The following is a 26,951-nucleotide window of genomic DNA, read 5'->3' on the forward strand; positions in this document are numbered from 1 at the left end:
ACGAAAATTCGACGATAGATTTATTTTACACGTGTATTTGTGAGGTTATAAGTTATAAAAGTAGAGAATGAATTCGGTTAACATTTCAATAAAAATTAAAAATAATCGCAGAATGATTTTTGAAATAATTACAAGAATTGTTCATTTTTGACAGAAAAAAAACTATCAATTTTTGTGAATTTGCAACACTATGTTAGAGTACGCATTTTTTTCTCATAAATATACTTAATTATAGATAATGCCCGTTCATTTTTTTTTTGGTAATTTTGATTTTTTTACTCTGATTTGAAATTCTTTCTGTAATAAATTTGATCTCTTTGTTTTTTGTTTTTTGGAAAAGGAAAGAGAGGGAGAGGGAGGAAGGGGGATTGCAAGATTTTCAACATTTTGTAAACGTGTAGTGTGGTTGCTCAAATTTACAAAAAAAAAAAAAAAAAAAAAAAAAATACAAAAGATTGAAATTGTTTAAACCTTACAATTTAGAAGTGTTCCTGTAAATGTTCAAATCTCATCTAGCCCCCATTTTCAAATTCTCAAAAAAACGATTGCAATTTGCAATTTTCCAGCTGAGTCTGGAGCCTCCAGCAAATTAGTTACATAATACAAAATTACAGAAGTTTTGTAAAAGGAATGAATGAAATGGATGATAAATTTTATACATGTATTTCATCTTTGAAAACATCTTTTATTATTCTCTTTGCCTGACAGGTAAGTTTTTGAAAGTTACCTGATTTCCTCCTCTCCACATCGTGCTCTTTCAAAATTTCTGAAGTTTCAGATAAAAATGGTTTTTCAAGTCAATAACTGTTCTCAGTTTTTATTTCTGTATGGATTGAAGAGGTGTGATATGCAAGGAGAGGAAGTGGAGTAATCTGCTAATTCTTGAGATGGTGAAGATGGGTTGTCCAATCGTCCTTCCTTATCCTGCTTTTTGCTTGGCTCCTGCTTCATTTCCAAAATCGCTAGAAAATGAGAAAAATCAAATAAGTTGAAATTTTCACGTTTTCAAATTCAAAAAAAAATCATCTAAAACCCTTCAAAAGTTTTGATCCCCCCTCCCTCCCTCCCTCTTAATTATGAAAAATGTGTGGAACTTGGGCTTCTTCAGTTCTTTAGAGAATAAGAAAAATCAAAAAATCTGAATTTTTTTATACTCCAATCCTAGAATTGGATCCATTTTCATCAAGAAGCACTATTCGATAATTTTGACCCCTTCCTTCTCCTCTCCCCAATAAATTGATGAAACAATGAGACTTGGGCCTCCTAAAAAATGAGTAAGAAAAGTCAAACAGGTTGAAATTTTCATGTTTTACAGTCTAATTACAGTATTTGATCTATTTCCATGAGAGAAAAATTCATCTAAAGCCATACTCAATAGTTTTGACTAACTTCCCGTGAGGTATTGATTGAAAAGTTTTGGACTATGGGATTCCTTAGTTCCTCAGAAAATGAGAAAAATCAAAAAAACTGAAATTTTCGTGTTTTTACGCTATAATTCTTGGATTTGATCCATTTTTATCAAAAAGCTTTATTCAGTAGTTTTGACCACCCCTTCCCTAAAATTGATGAAAAAGTGAAACTTGGAGTTTCTCAGAAAATGAGAAAATTAAACAGGTAGAAATTTTCAGGTTTTTACAGACTAGGTAATCCTAGAATTTGGTCCATTTTCATGAAAAATAAAATTCATCTAAAATCATTTCAATAGTTTTGACCCCTCTTCCCTCGATGAAAAAGTGTGGAATTTGAGCTTCCTACGGCTGCCTCAGTTCTTCAGAAAGTGCTGTTTTTTTATCTCGTTTTATAATCAAATTTTGAAATTTTCTGTTCTTTACATATGTGTCCGTTTCAGGAATTTTCAATTCTTTTTTTAGTTTTTCTCTAAAAAGCGGCCAATTTTTGACCGAAAAAAAAAACTGAAAAAATGCCTCCCTAGGAAAAGTTGGTTTTTAGGTTTTTGGCAAAAATTCTAATCTTCAATTTGAAAATAAACCTCTTCGAAGGCATTCTAGAGCCTGCAACATGACTTTAATTTTAGCCAGAAATTCCAAATTCTCCAGTCGAGCTAAAAATAAATCAGGTCAAATTGGGAAAAAAATCTCAAGTATTTTTTTTTTTTGCTGTAAAGTGTGTGTAAGAATCGTTTCCCGATCCCGAAGTTCGCATCATGATCGGATTTCAAAACCAATTCAGAGGTTCCCAAAATTGTGAAAATTGAGCTCCTGCGTTCTCATCACTAAGTGTGGTCTATAAGTCGTGACAGAAAGGTGTGTTGGGAGGGGGAGGGGGTTGTGATCTCAAATAACTCGCATCAGACCATTCTTGAAATATCAGCCCGCAACCACTCCCACCCAACCAATGATCTTCAATATTTCAGGGGTTCTCAAAGTTGTATTTTTCGATTAAAATTTTTTTAAATCACGCAATCGAACAAATATTGGAACTTGATAGAAACGAAACGCTGCAAAACTACATTTGAACCTAAAATTGCGTTTTTTTTTTTTTAGGTCATCATGTGTAGGTACATGAAGCCTGCAATCCCCCCACCCCCCCCCCGGATGTAGTTTTTTCGTTACGAGAAAACATTAATTCGCTTGAGGTTTGGTGGGCGAGGTGAGAGAGAAGGTACGTATATTATATGCCTAAATTCAAAACTGAAATTATTTACTCAATATTAAGCATCGCTATCTATCCATTTCCTACTCACTTGTGTGGACTTATTTCATCTACAGAACTTACCTGATAACCTGGTACATGAGTTCGCGTATGTTCTACGTATATTTTTGAAATCCGCTGTGGAAATTTTCCATCGTTATACTGCAGTATAAATAAGCAGGTACATGCGAAAACATATCAGGCATATTTTCTATTAAAAATACGTACCTATAGATAAAGAAGATACAAGCTCGAGCTTTTCGAAGACGACGAGGTATAAGTGTATAAGCAGAACAACATTTTCATTTCCTTGAAAGAAAAGTCCGTAGAACCTGAACCGCCGATAGAATACGATGTTTGTATTTACGTTAAGCTGTATCCAGAAATGAGATGAGGGGGATCTGTATACAGAAAGAAAAGGAAAAGGAAGAAAAAAATTATTTTTTTCTCGTTTTACGTACTTTATCGTACTACAAACTACTCGCTAATCTTATTTCGTCAGCGTAACATAATATACGAGTAGTACAGTCAGTATATAATATAGTTTGGTCGACGTACGAATGATGTACTGTGTTTGGGGTGCAAACGGGTGTTGGGGTACATAAGGCGTGCAGAAAAGCGGCGAATGTATGTATATACTGTGTATAGTATGCTCTATATAAACCACGTGCTTAGTATATCAAAGCGTATCATCATCATCGCATCGTCTTTCATATATACCCGCGGTAATAATACATTATTCAGGGAATTTTTCCCTCGTGTCCGTCCCTTCTTCGAGTCTTCTGACTATGGTACATATGGACGATGGAATCGACGAAGAAAATCCGTATCCAGTTGTGTGGTTTTTTTTACTCAAATTTTCACGAATCTGCGTAGTTCATTGGTTGGTCAAACCGGAAGTGCAAAAAAAAATCGCGACGAAATTTTAATTAAAATTTTCCTTAAAAATATCCCCAGGGAAAAGCTCAGCCGAGCCTGAAAGGCACCTGTGCGTTTATGAAACACTCGAGAGCGAAAAAAATTTATACCTACGTAGGTATACGGCAGTGTAGATGTAATAATTAAATACAAACGTGGCAACGCTGCGGCCGTCGCTGCGCCGCGGCGTGCCGCCGATGACAGAAGAATGGTTAAAGGCCGTTGTGTGTGTGTGTTTAGGTATATACGTACGTACTTGTGCTGTGTGTACTGTGTATAGTGTAGAGAGTAAGAAGAGATAGAAAAGCGAAAGGCCGTTTTCTGGAACGAATGAGAGGTTATATTCGTATTATTGATTAAAACCGAAAAAGCCTGTGTAATGTAGGGAAGAAGCGTCGACATTTTAGATTTATCAGTGCGTTAAGTAGATGACTCAATTTGACGGCAAAGGCCGTTCCCCGAGTAGTGGCAGTACACAGAGAGAGCGAGAGCGAAGGCGAACGGGGGCGTAAAATAAGGGGCCGTTATAAGGACGCCATTACAGCTTCCCCCGTACGTCCTTTACGGTACAGTCTCTTTTTTTTGCGCCGCGCTGGGCTCGGCTGAGTGCGGCGAGGCGCTCTGTCGGTAGGCGCGGGCGCGGCGGCGCGGCCATTGCGGCCGTTGCCGCAGCGCCGTTATATAGATGGGACTGGGAGAAGAAGCTTCATTCTGTTCATGAACGGTGTACATACGCACTCTGTGTACAAGTGCACGTTACGCAAAATCGATATTGTAAAGCCTGTGTATAGCGCGTACTTATCTGGCTGAGGGCGAGTCGAGGCGTTCGGGTAGATAGAGAAATGAACAAGAGGAAGACGGAAATATTGCGTAAGTTGGCGAGTATGTTCGGTGTACGAGCCGACAACAAGGAGAGAGAAGCATTGCCGGATAGATGGGCATATACGCAGAGTACGTAGGAGCGAGCGAGCTAGACACGCAAAGCACTAACGAGGATAAGGGGGCACGAAGCACAGTGAGGGTGTGCAGAGAAGCTTCATGTAACTCTCTCGCTCTCTCTCTCAGTGCGTCTTTGTCTCACTCGGCACGCTGAGTATGCGAGAGAAAAAAGGAGAGAACGAATGAACGATGAACGACGACGACGACGACGAGTACGAGTACACACAGCACACCGAGAGCTTGGCGCTGGGCGATGTAGGCGCAGGCGGCGCGGCGGCAGCGAGATAAACGAAAGGGAAAAGGTTGCCGAAATGGACCCTCATTGCCGGGGATGTTCCCATTCACAGTGAAATGCGTACATATCTCTTTTTCAGTGGTAAAAGTTGGTACTCTGAACGGTTCGTACGGTAAGGGTATGCGCAGGGTCGCGGGGGCGGCGGCGGGCGCGCTCAACGAGAGAGAGAGAGCGAAAAAAACGTAAAACGTGCTAAAGCACAGAATCGGCAGCACGGTGAAATTTGCGGCTATTTTAAGTGTGCCGCAAATTGTTACCGAATGTGTTAATTATTAGTACGCAGTACGCGCACTTTCGATATCGAAACGGGATATTTTCGCGGCCCCTTGATCGTACCGTACCCTTACCCATCCTTCGTCCTGTTCCTGGCGGCCGTTGGTTGCTGATGCTGGCTGGATACTGCTCTGTTTCTCAAAGGCTGGCCAATGAGAGAAATTTCGCCACGAGCTTACGTTTTCTCGAAATGAAAAAAATGATGTAAAAATACGTCGAACCGACGACACAGTGAACTTAATTTTTTATATAGAGGGGGTTTTTTGTTTGGAAATTTCTTCTCTCCGTTTGGTTGGTTTTTTTTCCTGAATTTTTGTAAGACGTGAGCTAAATTTATTAGGTGTTTTGTCCCTCGAACGACCGTATTGTTTTGGTGATTTTGAGAGGAGGGAAAATAAAGCGGTTAGATTGAAAGGGTGACCTGGTTTGTATGAATTATTGTCACGGCGAGGGTTTTTTTTTTTTTTTTTTTTTTTTGGAATGATTTGTTGGAGAATTAGCAGGTGTAAAAACGTGGAATGGTTCGATTGTGAATTTGAATTGTTTTTGGTTTCAAAACTTTTGGATTTGAGTCGAGTGATGGTTGAAGACTGAGCTGAAATTCGTGACCCGTGTGCTCGAAAAATATGTACTTGAAAATATTAACGATGATTTCTCCCTTAACACTCTTTAAACGTATCCGGAAGCTAAACTCCTATGCCTTGTTGTAAAAAGTGACATCTTTTATTGGATCAAGCAGTGTAGGAAGAGGGGCGGAATGATATTGTTTTTCGGTAATTATTGTTTATAGACTGGAAGTTGCTGTAGTTGACCTGAGAAAGGGAGGATTATATAGGGCAATCGATGGTGGAAAAATATTCGTTTCAAACAAATTTTTTAGCGTAATTATAACCAAACTCTTTCATAGGAACGTAAGTGGTGCGCTCAAATCAGGTACAGTGAGTGTAGAATCAGATTTCAATTTTTTTCTCGATCAATTTGATACAGATTTTTTAAAAACTGTGTTGGTACTAGTAGATGTATTTTGTTCAAAACGACTAGTTTTTGGTGTGTGAGAGCTCTTTTTTGAGTTTTTTTTTCAATTTTTGAAAATTTGCAAATGTCCAAAAATGAACTTTAGAACCTGAAATTTTCGTAGGCATTGAAGAGGGGGGGGGTTTAGGACATGCTCTTTCGATCTTCGATCTAGCTGGGTTTCGTTCAAATTGGAGAGTGTGAGTTCGAATGGTGCCTTTGTTTGTTAGAAAAGCAGAAATGAAACTTATTTTATTATCAAAAGTAAAATTAATGAATAATGACAATTTTGTTGAGAAAAAAGCATAATATGAATGATGAATAGTTGAAAAAACGTCCTATTGTGACATTAAATTGGACCATTTCAAAAATCGTTAAAAATGACAATAAAAAATAAAAACGGGTGAATTTTTAAAATCGAGGAAGAAGTGTGAAAATTGCTGACAGAATTTTGAAAATGGTGTAAATTTTTTATAAGACCGGGTTTTGATCAAAATGTAAGAAACTCTTCAGATTATTTTCAGAAACCAAAAATATTAAAAATAACCCAGAGTCCGCCTCTCAAAAAAATGTAATTTTTAACAGCGCATAACACGGTCATTTTCAGAATACAATACATATTTCAAAATCTATTTTTTACATAGGTAAATATGTTTTTTGCGCCGAGGGTCTTTCCGAAATTTGTGTTACACTGACTTTTGAAAACTTGGAAAAAAGTAGAGATGTTGAATTGTTCATTTTGGAAACTTTGAAAAAAATTCGTACCTAATGTATTATTGTTGACTTTTTGACATAAGGTAACGCCAAATTCAAATAAGTTTGGAGAAAGTAATCCTTGCTGGAACAGAAACGCATATGCAGAAGATGATCGACTAAATCATCAGTGCTGGATTAAAATATGGAATGAAGATGAATGCATGCAAGACCAAGGTGATGCGATTTTCTAAAGGAGATGCTAAAGAGGTCAAAATCAACATCGGAGTGCAAGAAATCAGGGTGTCTAACAGGTACTGCAGGTACTGCAAGTACTGTAAAAATACTGCATTGAAATCCTTAGTACTGCAAGTACTGCATTTTGCCTGAAAAGTGCTGTATTTTTTCTCAGAATCATTGATTTAAAATTTTTTAAAACCCTCAAAATTAATTAATTGGTGAAAATCAAAAAAAAATTTTCATTTTGTACCTCAAAAGATGGCAACACTTGTTAAATTAATCAGAGTGCAACGGGCACCCGGATAACCGGGTTTCCGGGTTCAACCCAGAAAGCAACCCGGTTACCCGGGTACGGAACCGGGTAGTGAAAAACAATGAAAAATGCGACGTTGCCAAATCAAAGTGACGAAAAAAGTTCATCTTTATATAGGATAGTGATATAAAGATGAACTGCTCAAAATTACGTCATTTTCTAAGAATTTTTCTACCCGGATAAGGAACTGGGTAGACCCGGATAATTTTCAGATCCAGGTAATACCCGCGGATCCGGGTACTCGTTGAACTCTGAAATTAATACTTGTAAAAATTTTATCAACAAATTCCAACCAGCTGAAAAATATTTTTTTTGGGGGGGGGGGGTTGGTGTAAGCTGGAAAGGATAACAAAAAATGAGGTAATGCAAAAAGTACTGTAAAAGTACAGTGGAACCTCGATAACTCGAAACTCTTCAACTCGAAAACCCCTATTAACCGAACCAACCTCCATTCCCCTTGAAATCTCCATAACACTCGATGTTAACTTTATTCGGATAAGTCGAAATTGACTACACAAACCAGTCATAACTCGAAGCTAAAATTTTGCCAAAAATAGCAAGAAAGCCTCAAGTCGTACGTTGTCGAGCGCTTACCTCTATAACTCGAATATTTTTCAATTCATACTTCTATCTTTTATGCACTTACATATTTCAGTTGTAACTCCAAGCTAAACTTTTTCTGAAAATAGTGAGAAAGCCTCTATAAGTCGTACGTTGTCTGGCATTTACCTCTATAACTCGAATATTTTAATTCATACTTCTATCTTTTGTGCCTTTAGATATCCCTCAATTCATTCATTTCATAAGACCTCTATAACTCGAGCGCTCTCAAAATCTTACCTGCATAACTCGAAACTGATTATCTCAAAAACCTCTATAAGCCGAATGAATGACCATTCCCCTCGGATTTTGAGTTATCGAGGTTCCACTGTACTGCATTTCTTCGGAGACATTTTGTTAGACACCCTGGAAATTGAAAATGTAAACCAATTCAGATACATTGGAGCGCTGATAAACAATGATGGTAGAGATCATAAAGAAATTAAATCACGGATTGGAATGGCAAAAAATGCATTCAATAACCTCACCAATGTGCTGGCTGCTGGGAAATCGAATGATGTGTCTAGGTCTGAGAAATAGAATTATGCATAGGTATGCAATGCTACATATGGACCGTTCTGAAGTATTCCTGTGAAACATGCACCATGAGTGCTGAATGCGAGAAGAAAGTATCTGCTTTTGAGATGTGGTGCTATCAAAGGCTACTATGGATCTCATGGAAGGACACCAATGAGGAGAGGAAGCAGAGCTGTGGGTCCAAAATGATTTTGGGATTGGATTTTGGTTTGGGGATTGAAATTTATTCATTTTGGGATTGGATTTGTTTCGGGATTCGTTCTTCTAAATTTTCATTTCAGTTTTGGGATTCATTTTGGGATTGAAAAAATTGTTTTGGTTCAGGGTTGAATTGGTTTCGAGGTTTTCATTTCATAATGGCGAGGCGTGAGTTTTACTGGTAGGGAAGCAAAGTTGTAGTGAAAATTTTCAAAAAATGAAGTACATACTTAAACTTCCATAGCCTAATTTTTAAATCAAGGTAATTTGTATAACAAAAAAAAAGTAAGTAACAATTGCAACTGGTTTTTTGGAAGCAATGTACAGTTTGCTTCCAGCACACAGATTTATGATTTTTGTAGGTAATAGAAAGGGTGCATCGGATGACATTTGAACAAGACAGTATTTTGGATTGTTTTAAAATATTTTTTCATAGATATTTTATTGTCAATTTGTTCAATGGTACTGATATTTTTAAATTAATTTAATTTTCTACAACTCGGAAACTTTAGAGGGAAGCATTGCTTCCCTTGCTTCCATGGACGCTTCACCACTGCATTTCAACCAATTTTAAGCCCAAATTGACTAATGAACCCTGCAAGGGTCTATGGTGTAATTAGTTTAAGGTTTTAAATGCATATTTTGCCTAATTCATCGAGTAATTTCTATTACGAATCTGAATGAATGACGATATATGATGTAAAATGACCATTTATCAGAATAAAATTGCTGAAAAAAAGCAAAAAATGAAATTGAGAAACCAAAACGATTCTGTTTTGGTTCTGGAGTTGTTTCGGTTTCAAAATTATACCAGTTTTGGGATCAAGAAAAATAATGATTTTGGTTTTGGGATTGGATTTGAATCAGGATTTAATCGGTTCCGGTTAAGGGATCGTTTCGAACCCACAGCTCTGCAAGGAATAATTAGCAAGAATAGGAGAGGAGCAGAAAGTCATAGTGGAAGATGTCAAGAACAGAAAGCTGAAGTATTTAGCGCATAAAATATGAGAAAATGGTATTTTTAATTTTATGCTAGGGGTACTGGGGAAAATCCAAGGAAGGACGACGAGGAGGAAGGAAACGATTGGAGCTGTTAACAGCAAACTCACTGGCCAACTCTCCCTGTAAGCAGGGATGGAAAGCTAGCCGAAAGCTAAAAGCTAAAAGCCGAAGGAAGTTTGGGATTTTGGAAAGCTGAAAGCTAAAGCCAAAAGCTTCATGTTTTCAGCTTTCTTTCAACTTTTTTTGGATGTTTATTTGGTTTGGTTTCAGTTTCAGTTTTTTTTTATAATTATAGCCCTTTTCCCGTTTTTGTTTTCATTTTTTCCACCGTTTTGTTTGATTCTAATTTCTATTCTTATTAAAGTACACGTTTCCTATTATGAATTATATTCATATTTCATTTCAACTATCTATGGTGTACGTTTCTGTATTGTAGCAATGTGTGAAAATATTGAAAGTCAAAAGCTAAATAAAAGCCGAAAGCCAATGATTTTTGGTAGCCAAAAGCTAGCCATTAGAAAGTTTCATTAATTTGAAGAGCCAAAAGCTAAAGCTGAAGTTTCATCTTTTAGCTTTCCATCCCTGCCTGTAAGACCCTGAAAGAAACCATCAGATACAATAGAAACTGGCTAATATAGATGGAAATATACGCTATCTTATCTCCTCTCTAATTTACCAACAATTGCTTGTAATTTACCAACAATTGCTTGTAATTTACCAAAAATTACCCGTAATTTACCAAAAATCACTCGTGTACAAAAAATTACCCGTAATTTACAAAAAATTACTCGTAATTTACCAGCAGTTACATAAAGTTATTTTACCATAAATTAATGGTAAGCTACCAGACTTCTAATGTGCTAAAATTTATTCAATATGAAGTTGATATTTGTGGTGCAGCTGCAGTGAAGTTCGAAGGTGGCCTTTCTCTTTTCCTTTGCGTCTTCAGAAACTGTAAATTAGATATCTTTAGGTTTGGCCTCTGCATAAAGAAGACACTGGTATGTACCTTCATTTACCTTACATCGAATTTTATTACAATGTAATGCAATTTTCGTGTTTTGCATTGCTGCTGAGTTAGGAAACTTCCAATCAATTTTTAGAATTCACATTGCCTGTAAATGACCAAATTTTGAATAATTTTTCAGAATTCTTATTGTCTTCAAATTACAAAATTTCAAATTCAATTTTCAAGTTCATATTGTCCATAAATTGCAAAACGTTTACTTAATTTTTGGAATTCACATTGGCTCCAATTTTTCAGAATTCTCATTATCTTAATAAATATTACAATTTACATACATATGTACAATAACTCATATCATTTTCAAGTTCACATTATCTACAACTTACAGAACTTTTAATCAATTTTTGGAATTCTCAGTGTCTCTAAATCTAAATGTCAAATTTTCATATTATTTTTTTAGAATTTCCATTGTCTTCAAATTTATAAAATTTCAAACCAATTTTCAGAATTTGCCGTTGATTTTAAATTATTAAATCTAATAAAATATGTTCAGAATTCGCATTGCCTCTAAATTACACAAAAAAAATATGAGTACTTTTTACAAAAAATTTTAACTACATATTTAGCACAATAACTGGATCCCATTCAAAAATACATAATATAAGTATGATAAAATTTCGTTTTAAAACTCAGTATTTCCAACTGTTCAGTTACAATAATAATTTTTACTGTAATCTTATAGTACAAATTACAATTAGGTATCATTTTAATAAATATTGCTATACCTACCAATAGTAAGCTATACCAATAGTAAAAATCATTTTGTTTTAATAATTTTTACTAAATCGTGATAATAAAAATTATATAAACCAAGTTGTGTAAAAATTACTCATTTTAAGGTAATTTTATCATAAAAAAGTAAAAATTACTCATCATAAGGTAATTTTTACTATACTTACGGCACTATAGGTACTGTAAGTAGTGAAAAGTATTGGAATAAATGAAATTAAAATTCATTTAGCAAAATAATATCATCATATTTCATAACTTGATTTTTATAAATTAAAATGAGGGGGTTACAGGGTTCAAAATCCGTTTTTTTTTGCACCATCATCATGTACTTACTCCTCAGCATTTACCTATCCAATATTTCCTACGAAAAATCAGTCACCTATACCTACCTACCTCATGGGGATTCGAACCTGGGACCCTACATATCCTATTCCTACCTATACATGCCCTAACCACTCGGCCATGAGTTCACATGGAGGGTTAGGGCATTAAAAGAATATATGTATTGTTTGGTAAACGCCCCACCAAACCACTCCCACTTGAAATACACAGGGGGCAGACTGGGGGTATAGCAGGGTACATGAAACACAGCTGGTGGTGTTGGTATAGGACAGGGATATAGCAGGGTACAATGAGCGGCAGGTGTTTTGCGAGTCCCCTTTACCATTTTTTAGGAATTTATGCATTAAAATAATGAACTAAAATTGCAATTACTCAGCAATTACCCATTCGAATTGAATGAAAATAAATCTATACCCTTCGCCTTAATGATTCTCAAATGCTGTCCAATAGGTACAAAACACAGTTGGACAGCTTAAGAGAACATTCAGTTACAGTGAAATTTAATTTCTCAAAGCGAAACCAAAAAGCATTTTACTTTTTTTACTCTTCTGTACCTGGTTTTTTAGATTTTCTGAACAAAATCGACATGATTTGAATTAGTTTCACATTTCAGTACTTGAAAGTAAGTACATATATTTCAGCAGCTGAATTTTCAACAACTTCCTAGGAGAGGGGTTGATTGAATCATGAATGAAAATTTAGTTCGGTTCAACGCGCACACCTAAGCTACGGTCGAAAGCTCATTTGAAAATTGAAAAAATTTCAAGTACATTCTCACAATTTCTCATTTCAATAATCTTTACGATAGGTAGTTTGAAAAATATTAATTGCGGAAATTGAACGTGCGTCACAACTTCTCCTGGTTCATTTTACCGTGTTGTTTGTCTTTTTCACCATCCTGTAAACCCATTTTTCTGTCTCCTTTAGCCAGACGTCTTACTCATGAAGTTTCGTCAATTTCATTACAGCTGAGGGCACTGAACGTTCAGAATTATTACAGTTGAGAAGAGTGAATACGGAAAACAATTTCAAATTTATATGCGATTGTTTATACGTGATTAATTTAGGAACATGATGATTCAGTTTCCGTTCGAAATGATAGCGATTCGCAAAAATTTCAAGTTTTATTAGGTTTTTTGAAAATCATCCTTTAAATCCATCTTTTTTATTTCCTTGTGCCAGACATTTTACTCATGAAGTTTTGTCAATTTCATTACAGCTGAGGGCACTGAAGGTTTGTTATCGCGGCTCAATAAGCAAACTATTGGTGCATGTTGAATGGACAATAATTACGTAGGTAATGAAATTCACAATTATTACAGTTGAGAAGAGTGAATACGGAAAACAATTTCAAATTTATTTATGCGATTGTTTACGTGATCAATTTTGGAACATATAATGATTCAGTATCCATTCGAAATGATACCGATTCGCAAAAATTTTCAGTTTTATTAAGTTTCTTGAAAGGCATTGTGAATTTAAGAATTTTTCCAGTTCTTTTTATTTTTGAAGATGAATGATTAAATAATGTGAAAAATAGGGTCTTGCTTGACCAGTAGCAGTAGCCCTTTTTACTAGCTCACAAAGATATTTCCGAGTTAGTTGCTGCAGTAGTATATATGGAATTTATTGTCTATATAACATTCTGTTTTATTACTTCGTACTTTATGCTCGAATTTCCCCTCCTCCAGCAAGTTGTTAGTGTATTATCGAAAAATAAAGAATACAAAATTTCGTTACGCATGAAATAAGGTTACAGTTTCTTGAACTTTTGAAGAAGAAGAGAAAAAAAAAGGAAAGAAAAGAAAACGAATGAAAGAAAATACCTACGCGGTGCGTTACGTATGGAAAAATTGACAATGAACTTTGATCCTAACGCACCGTAAACTACATACATACAATCTGGTATAAAAGTTTTCCATAAACTGAGAACAGCGAATGGTCTTATTGAAAATGTAAATTTAATTTTTCAAAGTACCCGCGTCGTCGTTGTGTTCGGTGTATCGCTGCCAGCACATTTCACGAAACGTAACGTAACCTTATATTACCCCTTTTAAAATAATTGCTCTGTCGTACCCAGACGGAAGAAAAAAAATTTTCGACTTGTGCTAGGTATAAGTTATGTATAAAAGAGAGGCTAAATTTGATTTAAATAATGCCCCCGATGTTTAGATTTGTTGTTTTCTGACAACATATATCATCTTTATTACGCGATGGTCGCGTTGTTGTTGGGTTTGAAATATATAGCGAGAACCGAAAAGATTATGGGACGCGGACGGTGGTGCGATAATAATGATAATTGTGAAGGACGACGCACGCGAGAAAGGTGTAAAAGAATAGAGACAGAGAGAGACGAGAAGGAAAAAGGAAAGGCTGCAGGAGACAATGGAGAGAAACGAAAAACGACGACAAGGACGGCAAGGACGACGACGCACGGTAAAAATCTCATAAATCTTGAGAACCAATGGATCTTCGTTGGGTAGGTAGGTACATCATGGAAGGCAGGCGCCAGGGCCGAGCGGGGGAGTGTGAGAGAAAGATGAACGCTAGAAATGGTACAGCGATGTTGAGGTGGTGGAGAAAGAAAGCGAGACGAGAATCGAAGGAAGGAACAGAGTGCGTAGGATGACGCGGGAATCAAGGGTAACGAATCCCTTACCGACAAACAATAGAATTCGTTGATAAAGTAAGACCCTCGGTAATCAAGGGTTGTAATAGAAGGGATAGGAGAAAGGGGCACGGGCGGCCGGGCCGGGCCGGGCAGCCGACGAGGCACAGTATTTTTCCTCATTTTAACCCTTGCCAGCTCCTAAATCAAGGCTGGAAATTCAGCTATTTTTGGCGTTAAATTTAGTATCTATACTCTTTCTCTCACTCTGTGTCTCTTTCTCTTCTTCGTATTCGTATCGTGTACGGGGCGTTTAGTTTCGGTTCAGCCTGCGAAATTTTTTTTTCATCGGGGTGAAATTTTAGTGCGAATTAAGAGGAGAGAGGTGAGAAGTGAAGAGAAGGTGATAGGAGAGAGAGGGTTTCCTCTTGAATTCGATGGCCCATTCGTCAGGTGAATTTTTTGCTTTTGTTTTAAACGGGTATTTTTTCAAGGATGTTGTCTTTTTTCTATCTTTTTTCGAAACACCTACCGTTTATTAGAGATCATCCCTTTGTACCTGCTACCTACTACCTACCTGAAGGTTAAACGGTTACGAATTGTGTGCGTATGACTTCTGTCACTCTGACGAAAAAGATGAATAAAATAGAAATTTGCGTTTAAAACGTTGAGAAAAGTTTTCATAATCTGTACCTAAAGGTATTTTTAAGAAAATTGTAAGTTTTTCAAATCTTTTTACGTCGGTTATTCTTCAATTGAAACTTTTCAATTCGAGAAAAGCCAGAAAAGGTAATGTAAGAAAGTAAAGATTGTTTAGATTCGTCAGAAAGAGATTAAAAAAACTTTGAAGCTATTTCTAAGTTTCTTCATAATAAAGTGGTGATAAGTGAATCTCTATGGTTTAGTATAAAATAACAAAAAAAACTATCTCAAGACTGATTGAACTTGAAGCAAATCAGTTTTTTTCGTTTTAAAAGCTGTGAAAAGTGAATTCAAACGATTGATTCAAATTTGAAAAGCTCAGACAAATTGAAAGCGTTTTTCTTTTTCATATGGTGAATGGTCAAAAAATTGAAAAAGTTGCGTCAAAGATCTTTAATTTGGCCTCTTTTTACAATAATTTTTGAAATAGAATTTCAGCTTCCTTTCGAATCTTAAAAGCCTCCAATTCATGAACAAAATTTGAAATAAAGTGACATACTTATTGTTCGTTATCACTTACTTAATTTGAAAGTTCTGAAATTGAGTATTGGTCAGATTTTTGACCCGACCCCTTACTCCTGTGAACCCCCCTGTCCCCAACAGTGTCCTTGAACGAGATTTAGGTACAAAAAATTTAGAATATTTGGAAGTAGTGGTTTCGAATATTCGCTTATTGATAGGATTCAGTGTCCTGATGCTCCTTGAGGTGGTATATCTTATTTTGAAATTTCGTTTTTTTAAGAGAGTAATCCCTTGTCCTCCCCCCCCCCAATTTTCTGTCAAAGTTGTGCCGGTAACCTTCCTTCTCCTCCTCCTTTCCACTCCATCAAAAAAATTAAAAATAAAATGGTTTGAAAAAAAATGAAATAAGTCAAAGTCTGTTAAGAAATTATTGAAAAGCTTTCATTTTTGGCCTCAATGCTCTTTAGGGTGAATCGTATTTTGAAGTTTCGCTTTTTTGAAATTTTTGGATTTTATGAGAAAGTTATTCCCTATTTTTTCAGCTTTCCGTGAAGGTTGTGCTGGTAACCGTCTTCTCCCTTTTCCTCCTCACACCAAAAAAATTGAAAAATCAACAAATGTTAAAAAAAAATTAAAATAAGTCAAAGTTTGTAAAAAAAAATGATCGACTAATTTTTATTTTTGGTCAGATTTCTTTGAATATCTCTTCAAGTAAAAAAACCTTCTTTCGGTTTCCGAACAATATTGGTCTCCTTGTGTGGAGCACTTGAATAATTAGGGGGAGTGAGATACAAAATGGAATTATGCAAAACCACGGTATCTAACAGGTAGTGAAAGTAGTGAAATAGTAGTGATTTTTAAAATGGGTAGTGAAAGTAGTTGAAAAGGTAGTGAAAAAATAAAAAAAACTAAAATTCGTTCCTTTTTCTCGATCTTTATTCCGTAACCGTAAGAAAAGTGCTCATTTGTCGACTTTTTTAGAGCTGGAATTACACATTTTTGAGAGCTTTTGCCCTTTTCCACATGAAAAATTTATTGTTCAAATTCAAGAAATGCTTGAAGTGTGAATCAGAAAAATAAACTCCTCCCTACAGAAATAATTTTTTTTTCACTTCTCGAAACATGAATTTTTTTATAATTTTGCCCTCGCTTTTTTTAAAATCATTTGAATTTAAAAATTTTGAAGCAAAGTAATAAACGTTTTATAATTAATAAACTCATTACACTAAAAAACATCGTTTTTTACATATACCTCTCACATAAGTTTTTTATTCGCCCAATTTAATTACGAGTATTACATTAGCAAGAACCTTTGAGGTGAAAATGAAATCAAAAATTGAAATGATGAAATTTTATTTTCGACATCCGCTTGCTTGAAAAAAATCTTGGGATTTTTGAAGACATTGGAAAAGCGAAAAATTCTAATGTAAGTATGTAAAATTCTGCCTCCCCCTGCACCCTTTTTTAAATAGAATCTCTAATGCTTCCTGTTAAAGTCCTGATTTTTTCTCCCAATTTCAATTTTTTTAAAAATTTTCCTGTGAAAAATTTAACTTAGTTCATTGTTTTTGTGTATTGGGGGGGGGGGGTCGAGTGGATAGCATTCTAAAAATTTGGTTTTAAAAAGGTGTTGAAAAAGTAGTGATTTTTTCAACAAAAAAAAAACCGTTAGATACCATGTTATAGAGCCACCCAGAGTTGACAAAAATTATGGAAAAAATAAAAAATTGAAGTCTTTATAAAATTTTGAAAGTTTTTCATTTTTGATGAAGTCAGGATCAGTTCAAGTGACTCCCATTCAAGAAAACGCCTCTTTTCTGCATAGCCCAAGCCCAAAGTGCCCAATTTTTCAAAGTCAAGAGGGGAGGGGTTGAAACTAATAAAGGCTGATGTTTAGATGAAAATGAACCCATTCTAAATAAGAATGTAATTTTTTTTTTTTTTAAATAAATCATTTTCTCAATTTTTGGAGAACTGGGAACGTAACTTGGGAAGCTTCCTGGCACTTGTTAATTTCAAAATGGAGGAGGATCTGCAATTTTTAAGTAACACCCGCCCCTCCCCCCTCCATAAAAAAACAAAAACGTTTGAGTGTAGGGGTAAAAAAATTTTCACTATTATAAATAAGAGCCCTTTTGCTGACAATATTCTTCGATTTCGACTCATTCACTGTGGTTCTGTCAGCATTCGATTATCCATCTGTTTTCGATAGGGTTGATTGACCTTTCATATTTAGTTCAGCGAACTTAGTTATTGTGTGATGAACTTTATGTCCATGTTATTTTTTTGTACTGAACATTTTGAAAGACCTGATACCTCAAGATATCGTTGTTGGGCCTCTGGTACTATGAGATGTTCAAGTAGAATGCTTTCAGGTCTCAAAAAATTACTGAATTGTGTGCAGGATGCTTGAATAATAAGATTTCTTAACATATAAATAGGCAGATAGACAGATAGGCAGGTAGTAAGTACTTACTTACCTACTTACACGAATACCACCCATCATATTCCTACCTTTTACGCAAAATACATATACAAGGCACCTAACAAAATACATAGCATGTAATTCCATAATAGCGTGTAAATAGTACATCTCCGCGTGTAATGCGTTCGGTGGTGCGTTCGTCGTCGTCGTCGTCATCGTCGTACTTCACTCTACTCTACCCCCTTTAATGGTCTTAATCGCGTCTTTATGAACCGATGAAATTTCTGATGTAGAGAAAGAGAGAGCCTTTTTCAACTGTTCACCTTCGCCGCACCATGATGCGGCATGGCAAAGGGTATAGAGAGTGTGGCGCGAGCGAGAGAGGGTGTAGCGTAGGTGAGCGCCGCGGCGCTGCGCCGGCTTCTCGATGAAATGATTTGTTGGCAATTACGCGGCGCGCGGGCGGCTTCCGGCACCGGGTTTTTACGCTTTTTGCGCGGCGCGGCGCGGCGGCGCTAGGGTAGGCAAAGACCAACGTGTATAAAGTGTACCTACAGTACTACACCACCGGAGCAAAAGGGTACGAGGAAAAGAATCGGCATCGGCTTATGTAGAGAGGAAATAAACGTACATACGTGTGTAAGTAGGTAGGCAGTAGATGCCTACCTACACTACAGTACCTACCTACATTATGAGAACGGTACATAATCGTGTGTAAAAGTATACTTTTACTTTCAGATGCGATGTACGGAAAAATATACGAGTACAAGAAGTATTAAGTAGTGTGTTGAACGGGTATAGTGTGGCAGACCAGGGTAGTGTTTTCCTGTATAGATGAGGAGGAGGGATGAACTTCCGGTCAAGGGAGAAAGTTTCAACGTGAAATATATTATACAGGGTGGTCCATATGTGTGGGTAAGATTCCAAGAAATGAGATATGTCTTGTTTTATTCAAATATTTTGAAGAGAGATCCTATACAAGAAACAACTAATTATGCTCTGTTATCGGAGAATTTTCTGCTTTGCAATTTTGATTGTTTTTATTTTCTTTGTAAAAGTAAAACTCTTGAATTTGACTAAAAATTGACTTTTGCGATAGAAATTTTATTCATTTTTTATGGGCTCCAATCAACGTGTCCAAGATTTGAAACCTGCAACCTAACGAGAGCTAGAATTCGAACGTTGAAAACTTCAATAAAGGAATAATTTTTTTATATTTGAAAAATTTTATAAAAAATCATCTTTGGGTCAAAAATAAATCAAAACTATGTACATTTTAGTCCCTCAAAAAGTAAAAAAGATCGAAAACTCGTAAAAAGAACTCGACTCAATGGTTCCAAAAATACATGTACCTACATATGATTTACCCTACTGCAGTACGTTTCCGATGAATGCAGTTTTCTGGAGTTCTTCGGCCATTTTATTTAAGTATTTAATGATTTTTTTGTGGACTGGATGGGTAAGTTGTAATTTATGCACCTTCAACCCAAATACTAGTATGATTTTGAAAAATTGAAAAAAATTTCAGAAATGGCTTCATACTCAAAATTTTGAAGCCTTTTGGATGCCTTTATACGAGTCCTCAAAGGTAATTTGAACATTTTTATGGGGGGGGAGGGGAGTCGGTATTCCTAAATAAAAGACTTCGAATATATGCTTACATTCAAAAAATTAGTAATGTTGAATTTTTAAAAATGATAGGTAATTTGGTGCTAAAACTAGAAAAATTTTCAATTAATTTGGTTCAATTTCTGGACTTTTTAAAATTAATTTACGTATTTGTCTTGAATTTTTTTTTGAAAATTTCAACATTGGAATTCAAATTAACAAGTAAGAAAAAAAACTGTATCTTTTTTCCCAATTCCGGTTCAATTCACCAAATTACAGAATGAAATCTATCCTCCAAAAGGAACTCCTTCTCCCTCCCTCCCCTCTTTCCTATGTCGTCCTATGTAGCAATAAAAATGATGGATTTATCATTATTCAAATCTAAAGGGCTTCGAATTTATTTTTCGTTTGAAGTTTCTGCACTTGAGAGGCAGTGAGAGCCTTAGAGGTGTGAAAAGAACCACGTGAGTGTTGAAATCTTTCGGAGTAGAGGGAGAAGGGTGTAGTAGAGCCCGAGAAATTCTCTTAAATCATGATGAGTCATTTTTTGAGAGGTGATTGGGAGGGAGGAGGTGTAGTAGAGTCCGAGAAATTCTTCCAAATCTTGATGGTTTTTTTTTGAGAGGGGATTGAAAGCGAGGGAGGGAGGGAGGAAGCGGGTGTAGTGGAAACCGAGAAATTCTCCCAAACCTTGATGAGTAATTTTTTTTAGAGGGGATTGAAAGGGAGGGAGGAAGGAAGGGAGAAGGGTGTAGTAGAATACGAAAATTTTTCCCAAATTTTGATGAGTTATTTTTTTTTGAGAGGGGATTCGGAGGGAGGGAGCTAAGGAGGGGGTGTAGTAGAGTCCGATAAATTCTTCCAAATCTTGATGGGTCATTTTTTGAGAGGGGATTGAGAGGGAGGGTGGTAAAAATAATCTGTACGTAATCAAACGCGATTCTCAAAATCATGCTGTTTGAAAAGGTCACGCCGAAGTTCTAATTTTGATTTCAAAGTTTTTTGAATACTCTGTTTTGGGAAAAACCAAGAGTGTGAAGAAAAAAATACTGGTGAGTAAAGGGAAAGAAAATATTGGAGCAAAAATTTGAAAATTCAACTTGAAATTGATTAGTATTTTGTGATAGATTTGAATTTTCTTCATAATTTTTTCATCTCAAAAAACTAATTTTTGGCAATATCAAAAATTTTGCGAAAAAAGTGAAAAAAAGCAAACTTGAGGAGCGTAAAATTTCTAGCAAGCCTGATGTAGCATGATGAGCTTTTTTTTGGGGGGGGCTTTGGTTTTTAAGTATTTTGGGCAAAGTTATGAAGTTCGGTTTGAATTAAGTCGTTGACGATGAAAAATTAATTTTTGGTAAAAAACTGAGACTTCTGAGACGAAAAAATGGAAGGAAACAAATAGTGAAACCTTGAATTCACCTCTTGTAAAGTGTGATTATTTTTTTCTAGGAGGCCATATTTTGAGATATTTTGAGCAAAAGTTGAAAAAATTCAACTTGAAATTTGAATTGATTGTTTATGATGGATTTCAATTCCACCCCCCCCCCCCTATTTTTTCATCACCATAAAATTATTATTAACAGAACTAAAGAACTTTACGAGAAAAATCAAGGGAACAAAGTTATACAGAAACAACTTTGAAAAATTCGCTTAAAATCGAAAAATGAATCTCAGCAGCTAAAAATTGAGGGATGGAGGTTTTTTGACGTCCTTTTTTGACCTATTCCTGTATTACATTCGGCTCAAATCGGAGATTCCGATGTCTATGAGTTCCCTTTTCAAGTAAGAATTGGCACTAATGCAACTCAACACTTGATTTTTGGGGGAAAAAACTGTAAGTGTTAAGAATAAGGTGAAAGGAAACGAAATTTTAGAGCATGAAATTTTCCCTCTGTGCAGTGTGATTATGATTAAATGACTAGTTTTTTTTTTTTTTTTTAATGTTCTGTTTTTGGTAGAAGTTCAAAAGTTTGACTTGAATTTGAATGAACTGTTTGTGCCAAAAAATCAACTTTTTGGAAAAACTGAAAATCCATAAATTTTGATGAATAATTATAAAGCCAAACTGGATCTTTATTAGAGTTAGAACCACCTTGTATAAATGAATCTGGTAAAGTCGTTACAAATAGTATGTATTTACTACTTCAGAAGTCGCCTAAACGCCTGTGTGTGTGTACGATATGGTGCATTTTTTCTAAAGTTCTTTCTCTTTGTTTTTGTATGTGTCTGTGTGCGTGTGTTTTAAAAACTATACGAACAGAAGAAGACCGTTATACAATGTACCGAGGCTGTGTGGACGATGGACGATGGCGGAAAATTCGACAATATTTCGTCTATTTTGCCGAGCTACATATTTTTATTATAAAATGAAAGCTCGTCAGTCGGTCGAGCGTCTTGACTCGAAGACGTCGCTAGTTCGGAGTTATAGAGGAAGAGAGTAGATGAGCATGAAAAATATTCGAAAAGAGAACATCCGCGAAGAGAGGACAAGAGGGATGGTGAAAAATAAAAGGGTCAAAAATTGCGTATACAATACACAGATCAAAAATATCCAACAACGAAGTTGCCGAGGAGCAGGGCCCGGCAGGGGCATCATATAGTACATAGCAGGACGAGATGGAGATGGTGTGAAAAAAGTGGAATCCACACGAGCGAAGAAGGATGCCGGGTGGGGAGGGGGGAGGGATGGTAAGAATTCGAGAGATTGAAGATAGACAAGGAGAAAAAGGCAAAGGCAAAGCAGCAGCGGCGCGGCACGACGCTGATAAGAAGTTATCCAGAAAAAGAAAAGACGATTCCATACTGGCGCCTTATTTATCAACGGTTCATTTAACTTTTGCGGCCTTTCTCTCGGCTGGCTATGCGTATAGTTGTGTATAGTTATGTATGTGCTAGAGAGCGAAGAAGCTACGTAGAGGAGAGAAGAACCGATGCGATTTAATCAAAAACTTTTATTTCTTCTATGACCCGGTTGTAAACAAAACTATTCCGCTATTTGCAGTTATAAATTTTCGACAGGCTCGCAAAATTCGTCGGCTCTAAGCATGAGCCCGCTTATCTTATTATATTAGTTTGGAAGGAAGAAAATGTCCTATTTAAACGGAATATATTTCTCTCGGTGATGGGGCCAGTTTTCAAACTTTACCCAGAAATTACCAATAACTAAGTTGTACTTTTGAAGAACGACCATTTTTATATTTATTTACGCGATTCGTTCACTTCATGCCTTATTTCTGGTTTCCTATAGCCGACTTTTTAACTGGCTTTTGCTGCCTATTTGTGTCTTCTCGGGTCTTCCTCATCCTCCTCCTGCTTGTATATGGTACTCCGAATCTGGTTATTTTATATCTCGGAACTGAGCTTTGCTTTTTCGCCACCTCCACTCCACGCTTGATTTGGCACCGATCTTCGAAATGGCTGCGTTTTCATCTCTTGGATTATATAACGAAACGACGACGACGACGATGTCCCAATTTTAGAGATATGAACGAGATTTTCGTCAGATATTTCCTTTTTTTTCTTTCTCTCTCTTTGCTTATGATGGTGTAGAGATGAATTTTCGACGAATAAGGATTACTCAGAGGGAGTTAATTGTTTGACGGAGTTCTTGTATTGTTTATCTGGGTGAATGGTAGGTATGTGTACGAGGAAGAAGACAGGAAGAAAGAATCAGAGCACATGCAGGTACTTCGAACGACCTTAAGTTGAAAGCTAAATGTACCTATTTATCCATTAATAACGTATGTGTATAGATTGGGTACTGGGTAGTGGGTACCTTTATGTAGCATTAGGTACATTTAGATGCTAGTGAAATGTAAAATATGTTACAAAGGTTTGTTTGTATTGTTTTCGCAGTGACATGTGCATTTTTTTCCAAGAACTCCGAAGTCGATGCCGTCACACTGCAGGGCTGTAATCTCCAGCAAATAATAGATCCTGCCTGCTATTGTATAGTTTGTGTGGTACCTGTGTACCTGAAAAAAGTGAACATACGAGATTTATTGAGGTATATCGACGACCTAAAACCCAACGATCACGCTGCCCACCTTCCTGTGCACCGTATTGGTAAGTGTTTTTGCCTCGTTATGTATTGTTCTTTTTACTTTTCATTTTATACTGCGGGTTTTTTTATTGCTTCTTCTTTTTTTTTTTGGTTCTTGGTAACTGCAGAGTATCTCGTATGTGTCCAAAATAAGAAATTTCTAAATGGTGTGTATGTTTGGTGGGTATTGTTATTTTGACAGCATTTTACTAGGTAGTAGAGGTACGTTTGAGTAATGAAATGCTAGGTATTGTGGAATGTCGAGCATGAAACACTTGTAAGCGAGAAGTAACTGTTACCTATGTATGTGGATTGTGGGTGCAGTATTCGTTAGGGTTTTAAACGATTTACTGTTTAAAATCTTTTAAAATGGTCAAGAAGAAATGGTTCTTTTTCGGAACTCGATTTTTTTGTGTTTTGAGAAATGTTTGTTGGTGTTGAAATACTGTATAGGTGATTCTGGGAACTCTTGATGGTGTTAGAAAGAAGATGCTGGAAGAAGGAAGAAATGCGGATGGTGACATGGTTGTGGCTGAAATTCAAACATACCAGTTACCAGGCTCTTTATTTTTTCCTGGTTTAGTGTTTTGTACTGTTTTTTTGGTATGTTTTTTGGAGGTTATTTTTTTATTATAACTTGAGTTAATGTATCTCTTTGTGTTTATTTTGGACAATATTTTGATTTAAACAGGCGTCAAGGGATTTTGATACGTAATATGTATGATTTATCGTTAGGGCATAAAAGGGTGAATGCAGGAAAAAGCGAAGGTTTAAGCGACAAATAATTGATTCAGGGCAAAAAAAAAAAAAAATGAACGACTGTATGACATATGTATTTTGAGTGGCAATCACGGATCAAAAATATGTCAACACGACAAATTTTACGCTTTGAAAAAAAAAATTGAAAATCTACCAAGTTCAGTCAAGTTTTCTATACTTATACAAATACAAATATATGACAGATCACTGAACCATAGTATCGCTTTTTTAGCTGTTATGATGGTCTTCATTTTTTTCTCATTTCCGCAATAGAAGAATTAATTTAGTTATCAAATTTTTCTGTTTGACGGAAACACCTAATTTTTTTGAAGTAAATTGCCTCAAACAGTGAATCAAGGATGAATATTTTTTGCTTAATATGACAGATATGTTATGAGGAAAGTCGTGACAAAATAAGTCCCCTTTGTCAGAAGGTCATTTTTGAAAGTTTTGCATAATTTTGACAATTCCCTGAACTTTTTTTCTCTATACTTCTTATAAATCAGATTGAGTCATTGGTGCTTTTTAAAGTCAATAAAAATTTTAAAAATTGATCATATTTTTCCCAAGTTTTTAAACAAAGCCTTACATAATGTCAAGATTCTGTTCATGTCAATTTGATCAAATTTTGATTTTATTTTTCATGCAAGGCTTGTCGTACTGAGTTACTTTTTGAATAGGGGTAACGGCCCTATATTTTTACCCCCCCTAAGGACATATCTTGAAATTTCTTTCGACCTAATGAAGCTAGAGAAAAACTGAAAAGCGCATTGAAATCAGCGAACATTCGTCGACAAGATTCAGTGTTTGCCAAAAGTTTAATTTCATTAGGTTCGCCAAAAAAAAATTTTTTTTGCAAAAAAACGAGTTCGCTATTTTTTTTACCCCCAATCGCTATTTCGTTTACCCCCATTCGCTATTTTTTTTACCCCCCAATTTTTTTTTGTGTTTTCAATTGTAACAACATAATTCAACGTTTCCTAACAAATTATTAATTAACCACGCCAAAAAGTGTCCTTTCCGTTATCATCAGTGTATTCATTGCTTGAAAACATAATTGAAAATAAAACTGTGAATTTATAAAGATTATTTGAGCAAATTTTCAACAAAAAAATTCAGTAAACGTATTTTTGGGCTTTAAAATTCCTGGACTACCAGATTAACGCCTTGTTTTTCACAAGAAACTATTTTTTGGGAATTTTTCGCGGATATAGGTGGTGAAAAATTGCTGTGAAAGTTCCTCCTCTAATTTTCTGTTTTTATGTTAATGCTAAGTATACTCAAGGTCTTCAATTTGATAGGTACCCATTTTTGTTTTGTTTGCTTTCATAGAAAACCTGCATTAGAGGGGTATCATTCATTTATTCAATGTTTTTGGTTGATTGTTTACATTGATGTAATCAACTGTAGCAAGTGTTTTTTGGATAATATTATTTACAAAAGTTCAGAGCAGTACATTCAAATACTTCCCTAAAAATGAATAAGATTTATATCACGCCTTTAAATAGTCGTCAACGAGCAAAAATTCTGGAAATTGAGGGGGTAAAAAAATTAGAGAACAAAAATTAATATGGATTTTCCATTTTTTTACCCGGTAAAAAAAATAGAAAACTGGGCTTGAATCGTTCTCTATTCTTTTACCCCCTCTAAATATTTTTAGAAAACAAATTTGATGAAAAATAACTAGCTCATCTAATAGACCAGAATGTGTAGAATTCAGCGATGTACTCACAAACTCATTTTGGTGGAAATTAGCGCGTCCAATTCTTAAAATCAAAACACACTTTCTTAAAATTTTGTTAAGAAAATCGACCAATCTCACATCACATTTTTCAAAGTCTCCTGAACCATGGACATTGAATGGAAAATGCAGCTTTTCAAGGGCACTGTGTTCCAAAAGAAGCACAAAACATATTAATATGGTTTTCGAATTGATTCATGACTTTGGTGGTTTATTTTTCAGAAAATTCTTGGGGGGTAAAAAAAACTGGGCCGTTACCCCTAATCAGTAAATTACTGAAGTTACTAAAAGTAACTTGGTTATTTTTTCAACATTTTAGTTACTAAAGTTAGGTACTTTTTTTTTCAAATTTTCAATGATTCTATGTTTTCATACATCTTGAATCAAAAAAATTTTAATATTAATAACTTGAATGAAAAAGTGCATTTGAAAAAAGCAACAAAATCTCATCTTTTGTCAGAATTGTCAAATGGTGCCGTTTCTTGCTAAAAATTGTCGCTTTTTCGCCAAAAAAATCCCTAAAGTCTCAATTTTTTCAAAAGAATTATGAATAAGTCTCGGTTTTCAAACGAAAAATTATAAAAAAAAATTTTTGTCAGTAATTGATAAGAAAGCATATTTATGTTTTGCTAATTGCCAGTCTTGTTTTTTTTACCAAAAATTCTTAAAAATACTCGCGTTTTCAAAAATTGACAAAAATCCACAAATTCGACTGCAAAATTGCTAAAAATTGTCGGTTTTGCAAAAATTTCAAGAAGTCTTGCTTTACCCAAAAGATTTGCTTATTACTAAATATTTTCAAAAAAATAACCAAAATATCTCATTT

At 35.4% G+C, this 26,951-nt stretch overlaps 1 protein-coding gene across 1 annotated transcript in view; it reads left to right on the forward strand.

Moving 5' to 3' along the window:
• Window positions 1–23,456: 23,456 nt before the first annotated feature.
• The window catches only part of LOC135833478 (protein abrupt-like), a 64,665-nt gene continuing 61,170 nt past the window's right edge, over window positions 23,457–26,951 (forward strand). The window contains exon 1 of the mRNA XM_065347335.1: window positions 23,457–23,648. The gene's annotated coding sequence lies outside the window, so the exon portion shown is untranslated. The remainder of the gene's footprint in view (window positions 23,649–26,951) is intronic.

The sequence above is a fragment of the Planococcus citri genome, chromosome 1 (genome assembly GCF_950023065.1).
Source record: "Planococcus citri chromosome 1, ihPlaCitr1.1, whole genome shotgun sequence".
Classification (NCBI taxonomy): domain Eukaryota; kingdom Metazoa; phylum Arthropoda; class Insecta; order Hemiptera; family Pseudococcidae; genus Planococcus; species Planococcus citri.